Source organism: Pezoporus flaviventris, unplaced genomic scaffold (genome assembly GCF_033815535.1).
Source record: "Pezoporus flaviventris isolate CSIRO_AGI_PZ_B2104156 unplaced genomic scaffold, CSIRO_AGI_Pfla_v1 ptg000001l, whole genome shotgun sequence".
NCBI classification, from domain to species: domain Eukaryota; kingdom Metazoa; phylum Chordata; class Aves; order Psittaciformes; family Psittacidae; genus Pezoporus; species Pezoporus flaviventris.
This window is the reverse complement of record NW_026892549.1, coordinates 61721785-61738920: the sequence shown is the minus strand read 5'-3', so window position 1 is coordinate 61738920 and position 17136 is coordinate 61721785. Positions and strand designations below refer to the sequence as shown.

Here is a 17136-nt window from a genome sequence, read left to right as displayed (position 1 = left end):
CTTTGCCAGTACAATGCAAAGCACTATTAAAGTTGAAAGAAGTAGCCCCACTGATTAGAGTGCCAGGTTCATCAATTGCAAAGACACATGTTGCATGTCTTAACTGCACTGAAGGAGGAAACAAGTATGTACATGTGAAAAATTTGACGTGTGAGGAAGATGGTGATTCTGAATAGTCCATAAGTGAAGAGCCATAGAGTAACAGTTATGCTTTGTCCTCCCTCATCCTGATCCAGTCCAGGGGGATTGGAATTGAAGAGTTAATTTGGGAAGCTTTGCTCTCACAGCCTCTCCCAAACTGACATAGTTTAGTGATGGGCTTGGCAGTCCTGAGGTAAAGGTTGGACTTGATGATCTTGAAGGTCTTTTCCAACTTAGTTGATTCTGTGATTCTAAATAGCAGCACTGATGTTGAAGTATGTAGTTACAACTTCATGCGTTTCTTCACTGATTTAGGGAAAATGCTCAATTTAGAACATTCACAGTAGTGAAGTTTACCTTGTTTTTCTAATCTGCTTGGTTGCAATTGGATTTGCACCAGTCTCCAGAAAGAGTAGCTGCACAGGATAGCCCATGGTTGGCTGCAGCACAGGAGTACAAATGAGATATACATAATGATAAAAGTCCATTAAGAGGAAACTCTGACCATTACTCAGACATAGCCTTTGGGCACGGAATTGTAAAGCACAACTAGATGAATAAATAACAGAAAATGGTCACCATGTGAATTTTGAGAAGTGTCCAAATGCATTTTAAACTAAAATGAACTGTTCTTTAGTGAGTCCACTAATTTATTCCAGCCATCTGTGTCAGCGTAAACAAGAGCTTGTCTCCTAAACTGCTTCATGTTTTTTTTAGACGTAGCAAGAACCACAAGTTTCAACATGATCATCTTGGAGGAAGAAAAAAAATCATCAAGAAAGAACCCACATATTTTCACACCACAAACATCTTTTGATAACTACTATCGTGCAATTAAAAAAAAAAATATTAAAAAGTAAAACTTGTTTCTGGCATAGCATAATGTTTTCCTATTTAAATTCCACCAAATGTTTCTTTAGGATATTTTAGGGGATGGAAAAATCTGTCTGCTCCCCCCCGCCCCAGTCTCCAGTGTTGATATGTGTAGACAAACCCTGTACTTATTAATAAGCTTGAGAACTGCTGAATTGATGCCCTGGGTTTGCCCTGGTCTGAAAGTTTTTTCTCTATATGAGCCTCAAATTATTTTCAGTCTCTTAATGTGCTTCCCATGCTGGTGGTCCTTAGCTAGGTAGAATAGTCAGGAAATCTGAGTGTTTAAACTAAAAAGTATCCACATTTAGCATGAGTCTTCCCTGGATAAAAGCAGCTACAGACCTCAGATTAAGATGGGATTTGGGAATGTTGAACCTGGGGAGGGGGAGGCTGAAAATAATTTACAGGAAGAGTATGCTGGACTTAGTTTTAGAGATACTGGGCAGCCATAGAGTTACATCAGATCAAATCAGCCTTTCTGGACACAAAACAGAAAATACATCTGGGATGAGAAGAATGAAAACAAGTTTGGTTTTGGAGGATCAGACCATTTGTGCTCAGATCTTGACGACTACATTCTTTGCTTCTTCTATATTCCCTGTGGCAGCAAGTTTCTGGCAAGGGTAAGGTCTGCCTTTTGAAAAAAGGCATTTCATCGTGCAGCAGTGAAGTAGGACAAACTGATGCCCAGTTCACTAGAGATTCCTCTACATGTCAACTGGCTGCTGTCTGTACAAACTGACCTTCCAGCCATTTTTCCCCAGTGGGGAAAATGGGCAGAGGTCTCCAAATCTCCAACAAGTCAGACTGTCAAGCTATTAGAGAACTTTACTACATACCTAACTTCTGGCAACAGCAAGTGTTTCTCCATTCAGATTATAGAATCCCAGGCTGGTTTGGGTTGGAAAGGACCTTAAGATCACCCAGTTCCAACCCCCTGCCATGGGCAGGGACACGTCACACTAGACCATGTCCAACCTACCCCTGAACACTACCAGGGATAGTAGTGAATTCACCCCTTCCAACAGCAGCAGGAGCATCAGTAGGAGATCAGCAATATTTTTTTCCAGGGTTTCTGTAGTTTTGTTGCTTTCCTGAGATCCTGACAAGGTAAACTGGTCTGTTGAATGATTTGCAACATGCTACCAGTTTTTACTACGGATGTCTGTAGTTGCCGCAGAACTGGTTTGAACTTTGATAGCTTTTCAAATGCCTCACAAAACATATGTTTTATAAACTGTGGCCACTGGTTGTTTTTTAAATTACTATTTTGTAGAGAAAAAATGCCACCAGATTAACATCCTGCAAACAAACTCGATGTGTTTTGATTGGTCTTATTTAGGAGTTCAAAAAAGAACAAATGGCTTTGTGTTTTCCTAGAAGAAATAACAATAAGTGATGGTAACTCAACTTAAGTGTACTTAAGCGTACTTAAGCCTTTGTGTCCACAATATACTCATTCCTCTCATGGCTCAGACCAGCAGTTCTAAGCTAGGTTAACACCTTTTAACACCTTCAGCTATGCCCTGTGACCAAAGAAAGAAATCTGATAGTCATTGCATAGTCTATTATGAAAGTACTAATGACAACACTACAAAAGAAGACCATAGCAACTGATGGGAGCTATATGCTTGCCTCATGAAAAGCAAAGCCAACGTAGTAGGCAGGCTTACCAGAGAAATCTTAGGGGGTTTTTAGTTTTTTGCTAAAAGCAAAACAAGGATAGACTTACCTTGTCTGCTGTGAACGCTTTTCTCCCTAGCATAGGTATAACACATGGCATTCCCAGAAGCCTGTCTTTTTGCTTGCTTAGAGATGACAATTTACAGGTGACATGAGTTGTTTCACTGTGTAAGAGCATATATGAATTTTGTATTAACAGACATCTTCTTATTTAGTTCTTATAGTACACAAAAATGAGTATTTTATTGTTCATCTTATTAAAATAATAATATTACAGCCTTTTAATATATTAAAATCATTTTCTAAGAGAGGCCACTGTCTTCTTCAGGTCTTTACAGTGCTCCGTGTAGCAGACCACAACTATAACTTGAGTTTTATAACAGCCATCAACACCAACAGACACAGGTAATTAACTTGAATATTTTAAGATAAGCAAGGAAATACTGCTGGAGAAACATTGTTTTATGGTGCTTTACCTTGCATAAATAATTGCTGTGAGATAACATAGTGCTTGGGCTGGAAAAGAAGTAGAAGCCTCCAAAGCACTAACCAGTACATCTTTTGTACTATAACTTCCAGCAAATAGGGCAAAAGAACAAAAACTTTACTATGTTTTCTGTGGGGAAGCTCAAGAAAATCTCTTCTCTACCTTGTCACAGAGCTGACTTTTACCAAGGACCTATACACTGCATAGAAGAGCTCTGATTTCCACTTATAAGTGTCAGATGTGGCTGTAGCCCCCAGCTGTTTTTATCAGATGATGGATACAGGCTATCTCCAGCCTTGGTTGTTGGCTCAAGAACTGAAGCTTAGATAATATGAATGACTTGTAGGACATCCTTATGCCCTTGCTAAACTACTAGGCTGATAGCAAGCTAGTCATCTGTCTTGGACTGTTTTGAGCCTATTTTACCACTTCAGAAACAGCTACCTTTACAATCAGCCACAGTTATTACCTTCTTGGCAAGGCAAAATGAATAGGAGGAATTAATTCCTACCCAAGGTCCTTGCAAAATATGGGCAAGGCGTTAATTCACTGCCACTCGAGCCTAAGGTAGCAATTGTCAATAGCACAAACAGGCTGCATCATCATTTTCGCTCTAATTTAATCAAGGTCATATTAGATCGCTACAGCAAATCAAGCAGAGTCAATCTGATAAAAGATAAATCTGAGCTAAACCAGTTTCCTTCTGGAAATTAACCCTTTTATCACAAACATTACCCATCGATGCAGACCATCTTATTGCCACTGAAAATGACTACTGATATATATAGCACTATGCTTTAATAAAATAAACCCTCTCCCAGCAAATAAACCAAGATTACATTATCTAATCTCATGCCTGAATTTGTAGATTTTGATCAGATTCAAAACTTGATTTCTTGCTTTTATTTATATTGCCTCCAAAACTATTACTTCTACCTCTCTCTTTACCTACCACTAGCCACCACATACCAGTTGCCCTTATGATACCTTTCCTAGACAAGTGTCTTGCACACACAATGCTATCATTTCTCTGGTCCATCTATCATTGCACACAGTATTATAGAATCAACCAGGTTGTAGAAGACCTTTAAGTCTCACACAGAAAACCAACCCCTTTCATGGAACCCTGAAGCGTATGTCTCACCAAAAACGTGCTGTATTATGCTGGGCGCGATTTCTCACATGCAAGGTTAAGGTCTTAAGTAAAAATAACAAAACAAAACCAACCAACCAAAAACAATAACCGAAAAAAGGTTAAAAGTCTTCATGTTTTCTTGCTGGTGTTTGGTTTGGAGGGGGGTGCTTGTTTGTTTGAGGAATATATTCAGCCAAGTTCCTTCTGCAAATCTGGACCAGTTATCCCGTTTGTCATTGTAGCACCTACACGTTGCAAGTTTTTACTTTAACTGCATCATAAGCTATTGTTACAGAAACTTTCGGGTAAGCTGCATCACACCTTCCTGCAGAATGCCTGCACTTAGGTGGAGTACAGCCACCACAGCAGGGGAGGAAAGTGCGATCTCCACCTGGCTGGGATGCATGGAGATGTGGAGAGAAGGGGACAGATATAGCCCTTTTAGCCCACACAGCAAACTCCTGCTTCAAACATTCCCAAAACTTGAAGGATCCCTCCCCCGTGCCTCATTGCACCTACATCCAGAGCTTCTATAGCCAAAACAGGGCTCTTTTTTTTTAGGCTTGTCAAATACTGACGATGAGATCATAGGTGGATGCAGACTTGTCATTTCACACCTATTGCAGAGGGAACCTACATCACCGTCACTGGATAGAAAAGCATTTAAAAGGCCTTTTTGTTTTTTATGCTTTCTCAATCACAGAGAAATTAGTCCTCACCCTATAAAACTACTGTAAATACCAAAGTCAATGGAGCTATGACAATTAAGATTGACTAAGGAGCTCCCCCCTACACACGCACAGCCAGACCTGCAGTTGAACCACGTTGTAACAGACTGGCTGGCCCATCTGTTTGTTACGCTTGTTTGTTATTTTCCCATCATATACTTAAACTGTCATCTCTGGGTTTGGGTTCTGTGCTTTGCAAGTACATGCCAGCCATTTAAAGATGATGAGCTCCCCCCATTAAAGCCATGGTAACACAATTTCCCTTGGAGCTGATTTTGCACTGCTTGAGTAATGTGACACTGAGCAAGTACTACTTGCTGCAGATGTAGGTTGTGATCTTGCGAGGGACAAGCCTTGGTATCAGCAGGATTTATGTGGAAGGATGCAGGCTGTGGCAGGGAGACGGAGCTGGCTTTGCTGCTTCTAGTGAGACTGTTTTTCCTATTAAGTCTCTACCTCCATCTCCTACTGCTTCCACAGAACAAAACGAAGAGGGGACTAGTAGATGAGAAATATTTACGACTAGCTGGAACCTCAAAGTGTTTTGGAATAGAAGTAATATACTTGCAAAAAAAAGTAATGTAAGTTCTATAAAAAAACTGAAATTTTTTGGTAAACTATGTCATAGGGTGTTGATTTTTTATTTCCCTTTAAGGTTGAAAAAAAGCACTCAAACCCCAAAATGCATAGAACCCCTTTGGCCAAAACATACTCAGTTGGAAGAGCACACGGTTTGCCATTTAAAATTCCTCCAACTTCACTTATTTATGTAATTTTGGGCTCTATCTGCAGATTGTGATTTTCAGTTTCAAAATCAGTTATTTTTCCTACCAACTATAAGATGTTGTATTTTACCACCCACATATTGTAATGAACCACAAGTTGAAGACTTGAGAATCTGTATAGTGATGAATTTGTCATTCCCTTCTGCCCGTGGTTGAAGGGATTTATTCTCTTTATTAATTTTTTTCAAAGCCTATCTAACATTGCAGAAAGTCTGGCTGGGTGTTTGATGATAATTAGCTAGAAAATTAGCCTGCTAGAAATGTTACTCATCAAAATACCATTGAGTCCTAGGCAGATTGCAAACCTCTGGTGGAAAGTGTCCCAGAGACAGACAACTTGGTTGCATCAGGTTTAAATTGCATCAAGTATTGATTAATGTCTCTCTCAATTAACTATTGCCAACTTTAAAGGTAAACCAGACTGTTCATATGCCTGTCATTTTAAGAGATCATTTAGGGACAGATTCTCAATTATGTTAGGGTTCAGTTGTACTAGTCCATAGGAGCCCAGAGACTCTGCTGAGGTAATGGTTGCTGAGCATTCTACCACTAACACAGTGCCCATCAGCTGTGCCTTGTCTCCTCCATAGCAGCAAAGGAGCATTCATCATAGGAGCCTTCCAGTGTCTGAAGGAGGCTACAGGGGTGCTGGAGGGGGACTCTTCATCAGGGAATGTAGCAGTAGGACAAGGAGTGATGGGTTCACACTGAAACAGGGGAAGTTCAGATTAGATCTAAGGCAGAAGCTCTTCCCTGTGAGGGTGCTGAGGTACTGGCACAGGGTGCCCAGAGAAACTGTGGCTGCCCTGTCCCTGGCAGTGTTCAAGGCCAGGTTGGACACAGGGGCTTGGAGCAACCTGCTCTAGTGTGAGGTGTCCCTGCCCATGTCAGGGGCTATGAACTGAATGATCTTAAGGTTCTTTCCAACCCAAACCAGTCTGGGATTCTATGAGGCAAAGTAGGATACTTATACACAAGCTCAGCATCAGGGAAATGAAGATTAAAGCTCCTTATACTTCTTCTTTCAGGACAGCAGCATGTGCTTTGCATTCTTCAGTTTAAATATATCTATTTAAAAAGTATCCAGTTTATCAAAAAAATCTATGTCTGCCAACATCATTATGTGGTGTTCTGTTTACTGAAGGTCATTCATTATTTGTGATAATCTGTTGTTTGCAAAACACACTGCATGTGCATAAATCAAGGCATTCATTGGTGACACTTTGAGGGGTTCATTTTGCCCAGTCACCTACAGTTAGCTTCAGCAAAGCTTTGTGTCTCCCAGTGATGAAGTCTTTAGGCACCCCAAACAAAGGGACAAGCAATTTCTTCTCCAATGGGAAAGCTGCTGCATATGGCATGAGCCCACAAGGGTTCCCCTTTGCATTAAGATTTGAGCCATCCTTTGGATCACTCTAGATAGCCTTTGACTAAACAAGCTGTCAGGTCCCACCAACTTCAAGGAATGTTTAAAAGGATGTGGTGTATGAAAGGAGTTCAAAACATCATCAAGTGCTATATCACAAATGGTTCCTGTTAAGTAACTACTGAAACAGAAGGAAGAGTGCATCTCTCAACTTCAGAGCAACTACAGTGAATGGAGTTTTACAACCCAAAGTACAGTTTTAGCCTACAAGTTCAATAAAAGTAAGAGCAACACAGGCCCCTTACAACCCTTGCCCACAAAGCCTGTGCACCAAGGACTGAGATCAGCAAGCCCAAGGTGCAGACAGAAGCCTGCTCATGGAGCAGAGGGAGCTGTACACACAGAGTTTCCCAAAAGGAGACCTTTAAACCTGCTGCAAAGTCATAAATAGACGCTGGACCCATTTCTGTTACTGATAACTTCCCTGAAGACAGAATCAATTCAGTTTGTTTCCTTGTTTTGGTCATATAGAACAGCAAGTGTAATTTCATCCCAACATGTACCTGAAGTTCATTGTATCTGAACTTCAAGGATGTGTATTTCTTCCATAAAACAGTGATACCAAATAGAAATGTGAAGAAAAGTACTTAAAATCCAAGTCTGGGCCAAGTTTTACTATTAGAACATCTTGATTCCTATTTGAGAAGCTGAGGCATCTGAAGTTCCTGCAATACAGAAATTACTTCTGTTATCAATTTGCAAATTTGCACTCCACAGGAGGGTTGGGGGGGGGGGGTGGGTGGGTTTTTTTCTTTGCACCTTTATGATTTTATAAATGAATTAAACCTGCTGTTCAGAGCACAGATATCCTAAATCAAAGTATTTAGTCACAGGATACATCAGCACATTAAACCATTGCATCTACTTGTGCTCTTCATACCTCCCCAGCTAACCGAACCGTAGGATGTTTTGCAAAGAGAGAAGTGTGGGAGACCGTATAAATAACCAGAGCGTGTCTTATGCTTTTCTTCTCAACTCTCTTCCAACTCTTTGCTACAGGCTGTCACGCCTCCTCTTTCTCTTTCCACTCTGCTTTTACTATCTCGGAAAGTTAGTCAGACCTGTTTTGAAGTGCCACAAACACACTGCTGGGGCTGCACGTGCTGCTTTGGTCTGAGCTGCTGCCTGCAATACTCCTCTCCCCTTGTTTTGTTACCCTTTCCCCTTGTCTCTCTTCTGCCACCTGTTCTTCACCCTCTCTTCTCACTTGCCCTTTTTACCATGTGGAGCTTTTGCTTTTAACTCTGTCACAGCATCAGGAGCCTCTTTTTTTCCTTATTCCTCTGTGATGAATAGTTTACATTTGAGTATAAACTCAATCAATTTTTGTTCATTTTTAAGCAGACTGTGGCTGCTTTTGTAGCACTTATTTGAGTAAATAATGGGTCTGCAGAACACAAAACCGGCTTTGAAACCAAAGTCAATCTTAAGATGCTAAGGAGAAGAGTGACCTTCTGTCTGATTGATCCTGAGTCTTAGGGGATGGTCTACATCTGCTATGAGTTGGAACTATCCTCCTGCTTGGAGGAAAGCCAGAGCACTGGAAAAGAGGAGTTTAAAAAAAAGGGAAAAATCATAACCAGACAGCCTTTTGATAAAGATGCTTTGAAATGAATGAAGTGAATTAATGAAATCATTCAAACAGCAATGCGGGATGCATTGTGGTCCTTTCCACCCAGTTTTCTCTTAGGTGGTTTCGCGGTTTCCAGGTAAATATGGGAAAAGGGAAATATTTTTAATAGGGGAAATATATTTCCTTTCCCCATCTCTGTGGGTGAGCATTAAGAAGTATTTCTTCCAAATCACATTATGTTGCATTTTTATCTCACATTAGCCAGGGTGCTGCATCAGGGTGTGAAGATAACATGGTGTAACACACCATGAACTTCTTTTGCTCCATAAGGAATTACAGTATATGCTAAACTGTTGTTTAAAACATAGGAATTTGAGCATCTATAGGACTTGTGATTGGGATGCCTTAAGGTGGTTCTTATTATTACATGTTCTGAAAAGAATGAACTAATCCTTTATTAAAAGAAGGATTAAGAAGAAAGCTGAAATGATTAGAATATAAAGTTAAGCATCCAGCAACTCAGAAGTCAAAAGTCAGCCTGTCTCTAGCAAAATCAGTGCAAATCAATACTGATTAAGAATTTGGCCCAATATTGACAGGCAAAACCAGCAAATAAAGCCAAAAGGCAGATTCATCAAAGGTACTTGCAGATACAAATAATAATCTTCATAAAGTTAAAAAGGAGAATGACTGTAACAAATGGGCATAGACACACAGGGATACTGTTCGGTACGAAAAAGGAGCGGGTGACTTCTTTCTAGTTCCTCAAAAGATATAACGGTGCAAGGACTAGTGAGGTGAGAAGGGAAATATTTATTTCTTATGACCTTTATGTTACATGCACCATAGAGATCATGCATTCTCATGCATCATTACTATGCTCTGATCGAAGGCACCATGAAAGTTGAAAGAAGTTAAATCCCAGCCTCCTTAAAACAGTTGCAAAACTCACCTCTAGAATTAAGGTCCTTAAATCAGTAAGATTCCAGCAGAAACTAAAGAACTGATTAAGGGGATCCGAACATCGTAGCACAGATCCATTATTCCTTCTAGTAACTTCTCACAGTGTAAAAAGCCTTTGACTCAGCAAAGAATTCTTCTTGCTCCCATTGAGCTCTGTAAGCCTTTTGCCCCTGCTAGACACTAACTGATTTCATTGAGAACAGGGGATCTTAAATTAAGCAAATTTAACTCCAATTCATGTCCATCTATGGCAAAAGCTTAAAGAAGCAGCAACTGTTTCAGAAGGCAGATTTGCTCCAACCTCACCCTCCCCTGGGGTGGAGTGGATGATACAGCATGCGATGGAACTTCAGCTTTTGCCTTTTTGGGGGTAATTTTAGGGTTATGCAGGAGGGTAAGACCCTCTGTGCTTTCCTGTTTCAGTGTGTCCTTTGATCTAAGGGACCTTGGTTCAGAGGCTTGCAGGCAACACAGAGCTTTCATGCAACAAGCATGCAGTAAAGCAGCTGCGCATCCCTGACTCATCACCTTTAAAGCAAGTGTAGGCAGCATGAGGATAGATCCAGGTGACTGTGGGAGTCGCCACCACTGTGAGCCAAGTGAATGCTCTACAGCTGTTCTTTATGTGTTTTTCCCCAGTTCTGCCCCCAGAACCCAGTGGAATAACGTGGACTACAGTATCCCTCTGTGGTTGTACAGGGAGGTAGCACCCATTGGTTCTTCCTGCATTGTCTTATGAACTTCATAGTCATTCATTGAATTAGATTATATGACAGGATCCATCATCATTTACTTCCCATTTGTGGAATTTCTGTGTTTCAACTCTACAAATAACATCTAAGAGCCCCTGTTTGTCATCTTTCTAATAGAATAAAGAAGAACTAAGTGTGAGAAGTTTTTAAGAACAGCACAAGTGGTTCGTTTCATGCAACATAGCAGCAATTATTTTACCAGCTGCTTCTTTCTCTCATAGATTTGGCCATAGTTGCTCTTGTATAACCTCTACACCATGATACCTGAAGCATCCACTTTTCTTTACTTTTGCTGCTTTCACTGTGTAATAAAAACATGATCACTAAAAATTCCATATGTAGACTGGGAAGACAGCCTTAGAAGTGTTGCTTTTTGGAGTGCATTTCATGTTTAGATACTGCATAACATGGTCTTTCATGGTCTTCAAGTCCGTGGGATTTCAGAACCACTCTGCCTCCCCTTCCATGTGCCTGTCCTCCGAAGGATTGCCATGTGGCAGGCAATTGAGAAAGCCTTAGTAAATAATTAGGAATGGCCCCTTGTGCCAGCACTTTTCCTGTATTTTATTTCTTCATTTAAAGAGTATTACAGATACATGACCAAAAAATGACACTGTTCATCTGGTATCTTTGGCATAAACAGAAAACGTGAATTAAGGCTTTCTAATAAATGCCATAAAATGGATTTCTTGAGCAGAATAATGTGTTATCTATGGGTAATTTCCCATTAAAATAGAGACTATAATTCTGATTAGACATGGATATTATCTTTTCCAGTATGTTTCTGTCAATGCACTGATTCAGCAACCATTTAGACCCCAAGGTCAGGGCTGTTCATAAGTCCCATTGATTTCAAAGTTGAATGTCTGCCCAAGATTAAACACAAAGAAGAATGCTTTCCTAAAGCAATTTATTTAACTCTGTATGTAAGTGCTCTGTTGAATCAGGGCCGAAAGGCTTAGCAACAACTCATGAAAGATAATAAGTGTGGGCCAAATATGTGTATTAGTAGCCAAAATGCATATAATGAGACAAGGAACATCATCGTTACTTGGATTTGAACCAAGATCCCCAAATGTATAAGCTAACCAGATCTTTAAATTGAATTTCTTTTGGAGCTTTGATCTTAAATCTAAATGGTGAGACAGGTTTCATGTACCTGTACATATCGGGGTGGCCCTTGGTTGTCTTCTGCCCTACATCTAGATCTGCTTCCCAGAGAAGGCACAATGCTAGCAGCAGAGACAGTGGCTGGCTGAGTTTATCTTGTAAGGATGGTACTGATGAGATGATACCTGAATCCAGAGTTGGGGAGGGCTCTGGACCCCACAAGCTCAGGGCTGAAACTCTTTTGTTCTGTGCAGTGTCTTCAAAAAGAAGTTTATTTTGAGTTTCTGTATAAAGGAAGTAGAAAGTCATCTTAACAAACACAGGAGATGATGAATCTGACAGAGTACAATGCAGATCAAAATGGTTTTAATCATTACCCCCTGCTTTAATTACTACTTGACACATTATCTGTATTGTCCTTCTACAAGTCTCTCTTTTTGAGTGAAATATTAAAGGCGAGTCACAGCTGAATATATATGCAGTCTAGGAAGAAAATGGCTTTGAACTATTTGAAATGATTTATTGTCCGCACTTCTTTATGAATATTTATTCGCCATCGTGAAAGCAATTCAATAAAGAGAAAACATGAGGACCAGTTAACGGAACATTTGCATACTCTAACAGCTCAAAAAAAAGGGAAAGGAAAATAATCTGGTGCATTAGAATGGTGTTAATGCCGTGGTTCTCCACTTTCCTGTCGTTAGTTCCAAATATTGCATGTATGAGAGCAAAAAGCTAAGGCCAAGGCTCTTAGGAATTCAGATCCTGAGAGGAGATATATAAATAGCCTGCAAGTAAGTGTCCCTAACCTTTATATATTCCCATTCAGAAGGACATAAATGTGTTTATGTGGGCATTTTCAAGGCCGGCGTGGAAACTCTGGTTTTGTTTCCATACTACTTCAGGTAGCTGGCTATGAAAGCTTGCTTTTAGCAACAGGCATACATAATCCAAGTCCTCATCTTGTCAGGGCCAGAGATCACTCGTTCCTGATGCTCCCCAAAGAAGTGTGGCTATCAAAAGGAGACAGGAACACACTGAGTATGTAAGCACGGCTGCATGCACCGAGACCACACACAGAGCAGAAATGCTTTCCTGCACTCCTCAGTGGGGGAACACACTTTTTCATGGTACGTGCCCTCATTTCACCCTGCTTGAATTCATTTCATCGACCAGAAAGCACTATGCGTTAGACTTGGAATGAACTTTGTTCCTCAGAGCTTCTTAGCGCTATTCTGATACCCACTCACAGATGGGGCCTTGACAGATTTTCTACTGATTTTCATGATTCCTTTTTTCTTGATAGCTTTTTTTTTTTTTTAAGCAGGATTGTTGCTGCTTGAGAATTCAAATGCAAATGGAGATGTTCACAGGCACTGTTTTGTAAGGGAGCTCAGCTGGTTGGGGTTTAGAGCTCATAAACTGCATCGTGTATCTCATGCAGTATGTGGGAAATAGTCAACTTGATATATAATAGTTCTAGAGGAGGATGGTTACAGGAATAAAACACAGACTTTGGACAAATGTATAAATTCTCTAGGCCTCAATTTTCACTTCTTTGGAGCAAGAATGATAATAATAATAATATGTATTTATAGTAATAATTATCATTATTATCTACCTGAAAGCTAGCTGTGAGGCTAATTCATTAATACTTTCAAATTACTTCATGATCCTCAACTAGAATTTGCCCTGAAAGTACTAAATATTATAATTTGCACTGTATGCCTATTTCATTCTGCTCTGGAGAGAAACACATTTAATGTGTTGCTCTCTTTACATTTGTCTACATACCACATTCTACAATTCGAGCTGCTGAGCTCTTCTAGAGGTTAGTAACAGGCACATTTTACATTAGCTTATTTTATGCTTATTTGTCCCTCTTTTGTCATATCATTTTCCCCCCACCTAGGAATTATGGTACCTGATTTGGGGGAGTTTTTACTGCTTGTACACATACTGACATCGAGACCTACACTTGCTCTTTATTTCCGTGCCTGAATTTGGAGTTGCCAATGGAACCACACGTTGGTTCTCGGAGGTCAGAGCTCTCTTGATGTATGTTTTAAACATATTGTGAGTAGAATCGTAGAATCACAGACTGGTTGGAAAGGACCTTAAGATCATCTAGTTCCAACCCCAGGGAGCTTCTCTAAGTTACACATAGACACTGCCACATATTACATGCCTGATTATATTTGTAGGTATCTCAAAAGCCTGTCTTGTGGCAGTTTACCATGTCCTCCATTTACTAGCGAAAGTGTATCAGTTGTTCACAACTGAAGACACCCAGATCCATTTCCTCTGGTTGTTATTTGTTGGATAGCTAGACTCTAATGGTTGAAATCTGTATCTACCAACATAAAAGCTGCAGGATATGACACTGCTATCTTGTGCTTCCAATCAGCCTCCTGGTATTACAGCAGTACTTTTTATTTAAGTGTATTTCTACTGTGTTCAGCCTGCTCAAGCCCTGCACGCTGTTTTACATAGCATCTGTATGTGGGGATAATTGAAAACTCAACACAGCCCAGAGGCAGATGCACAACACGACAGGAGTGGGCTGGGGCATAACTCAGAAGAATAAGACAAGCAGACAGCAGCAAGCAGGGCAAAGCCAGCCTCAGCAGCATCTTCACCAGAAGATGCCAGAAGCAGTCGCAGTGGGTCGGGGCCTGGTAGCTGGGGGTCCCGTGGGAGCAGCAGAACTCCAGATGTTTCTTCTTCTGCCATCACGGGGCCAAACATCTGGGAGCACAGAGCATAGGCAGGGTGCGAGGCTCACCTGGAAAATCACATGGACAGATCAACACCAGATTCATGACCATGCACTTCACTGACACTCCCATCCTCTGCATCCTTTGCAGGGAGGTTCCTGCTCCTAAAACATCATCTAAGCCAACATTAGCAGAAAACGGGCCAGATAGTATTTTTCTGGTGTTTCAGAAATGTAACATATATATCAATAAATGCCACTTGCTATTTGAATACTCATCATAAGAATTACTGAAATGACTGGAATAAGGCACAGTATTTCTTCCTATTAGCTTAAGTGGGAAGAAAGCAAAAGCGCCAAGAGTGTAAAAAGGAGACAAGAAGCAATAATGAGAAAACAAGTTGTGGCATGGAGAAGTATTTCTTGACTGTCCTCTTGGCTCTCTCTGTGAAGATTTAATCCAACAACCTCAGCCAAAAGTAGTTATTGGGTGTTTTGTATGTCTGGTCTGGTTGTTCCAGGCAGGAGGGGTTTCTGAGAAGCGCACAAGTAGGTCTCTACAGTGGGAATCACGAGTTTTTTCATGTGAGCAGCACACCTGAGCTGAGGAGGCTGTTTGAAGGAGTTAGATGTGGCCCTACCTTGTAGCAGCGTTCCCAGAAGTTGCTGACGTTCGGTTGTCCCCACACACTGAAGATCTATGGCTTTCCATGGGTCATTTGGCATGGTGAGGAAGGAAGATGGACTAGTCCGGGAGACTTAGGCTGTAACATTGAGATAGGTTGAAACACTCCACCAGTTAGGGCTCTCCCTTAAAGGTATGTTGTCATAAACAGATGCCTAAAACCACCCAGGGGAGCAGGTCAGAGCAGTTCCTATATCTCTGCCCTTTGCCTTGGCTCTGTTCCCCAAATTCTCTGCCCAAATACCCCAACTACAGCAGCTCTGCTCCTGCACCCTGCCCTGTTCACTCTTCTCTTACCTTTTTCTTCCTCTGTTTAAGTCTAAGGAGAGTCATCAGTAGTGAACTGATTATAGGAAACTCATTTACATCATCAGTTCCATAGTAGGACAGACTTCTTTAATTATCTAAGAGAAATACTTTTAATTAAGCAAATTTCCCACTCAGTTCACTGTGGACAATCCCATCATAATTGATATTACTTCTGTGTGCGAAGTCTTAATCTTCACCCATACTGAATGCAAAACATGAAACCATTAGAAAACAAAAATACAGCCTTGCTCTAATATTGCCATTTTAAAGCTGCCAGCTTTGATAGTCATCGGTATGATGACCACACACCCCTGGCTAATGAATTTGACTACAGATCAGGGTTTTTATCAGCTATAGATATGAGATCAAATCCATACAGGCATATTATTTGCAGGTTTTATTAAAAAGTTAAATCGGAATTATTAGAAACTCTCTTCAGATTCCTTAATAATAAAGGAAAATAAAGTTAAACTCTAATGAGATTTCCTGGAAGTGTTTTAAAAGGCTGCAGCAGCAGTAAAGTCAGCAGGCACCACGCAGCAAAAGGAAGTATTTACTGATCAGGAGATGAATGTCTCCTCCCCCAGTTTAACGGTTTTACATTTTACAGGTTTATAAGAGAGAGGGAGAAAGCAAGAAAAACTCCAAGACAACGCTTTCCTCATCTTAGACATCGTATTTCTTGTGATCAAAGCCTTCAAATCCTGGTGAAAACTGACTTTTTGCTCCCATGACCAAAACCTCACTCTTTCCCCCTCCTCCCTCCATCTGTTCAGGCTTGTGTTTGGAAGTCCCTACCACAGAGGCAGAAAGGCTGATCCCTATTGCCTCGTATGTGGTGTGGAAACCCATTAATATTCCTCTGGCAGGTACCCTGACCCCGCTGCCCTTGAACATGCTTGGGAACACAGGGTATTCCTGAGCCTTTGTCCCTGGGAGGATTAACAGGGTTGCCCTGGAGCCAGCCTGAAGGTGTTTTAATAGGTAATACGGGTGGGCTGCTCAGCTGACTTCCAGCTTTGCCTCAGGCTGCCCCTGCTCAGCAGCATAGGTGCAGGCATCGAAATGATGGGGGAAAGCTCATTTCTGCATGGTTCTGTGTATGGTTAGGGTTTGAATCCTCGGAATTTGGGGGAGGATAGCTCCAAATATCCCATCCACCCCAGTGCGGCAGCATCCCAATGGAGGAAATCCATGCTGGAGACCTGCTCTGCTTCTGCCACTCTGACCTTTAGTCAGGGATTTATGCTCTTCCCCACCCCCCTCTATTTTATTTTCCTCTCTGGTCTTTCTCATGCCTTTGAAACTTATAATTTGCCTGAAGAAGGGAGCGTGCCTGTCTGTGTGGCTTAGCACAAGGAGGTGCCAGTCTCAGCTGGGTCCTGGGGCTTTATCAGGGTGGAAGCATATAAAGAGATAATAGTAGTAACAATGGCCACCTTTTTGTATGAGCAATAGGATCCTAATGGAGGAGAAGCCTCTCCTCTGAGGTGTTCTTAGCTGCAAGTGAAGGTGTCTCTTTCCTTCTCAGCTGGGGAAGATACTGCCTTTTAAATCAGACAAAACTTGTCATGTAAAATGGAGCACATCTTTGATTATATGGAATACTATCCTGCCTGTAATTTACCTCCGCGGCTGCAAAGGACGCAACATGTTTAAGCTAAGAAATGATAAACTGAGCATTATGTGTCAGGATGGCAGAAGATATTTCCTATCTAAATAGGAAACAATCATCAAAACCCAGTGAAAATACACACGAAACTGTTT

General features: G+C 41.0%; 2 long non-coding RNA genes across 4 annotated transcripts in view; both read right to left on the bottom strand.

The window, feature by feature from the left end:
- Positions 1 to 2758: 2758 nt before the first annotated feature.
- On the bottom strand, positions 2759 to 10041 carry LOC133273636 (uncharacterized). The gene is made up of 3 exons (XR_009744904.1): positions 9787 to 10041; positions 8713 to 8801; positions 2759 to 2864 (listed from the first exon to the last, which is right to left on the bottom strand). It is a non-coding gene; the product is annotated as an uncharacterized LOC133273636 (long non-coding RNA).
- Positions 10042 to 14168: 4127 nt separating this feature from the next.
- LOC133273622 (uncharacterized) overlaps positions 14169 to 17136 on the bottom strand; it is a 41796-nt gene continuing 38828 nt past the window's right edge. For all 3 annotated transcript variants that reach the window (XR_009744899.1, XR_009744900.1, XR_009744902.1), the window contains exons 4-5: positions 15017 to 15139; positions 14169 to 14444 (exon numbers count right to left, since the gene is read on the bottom strand). This is a non-coding gene — a long non-coding RNA (uncharacterized LOC133273622). The remainder of the gene's footprint in view (positions 14445 to 15016; positions 15140 to 17136) is intronic.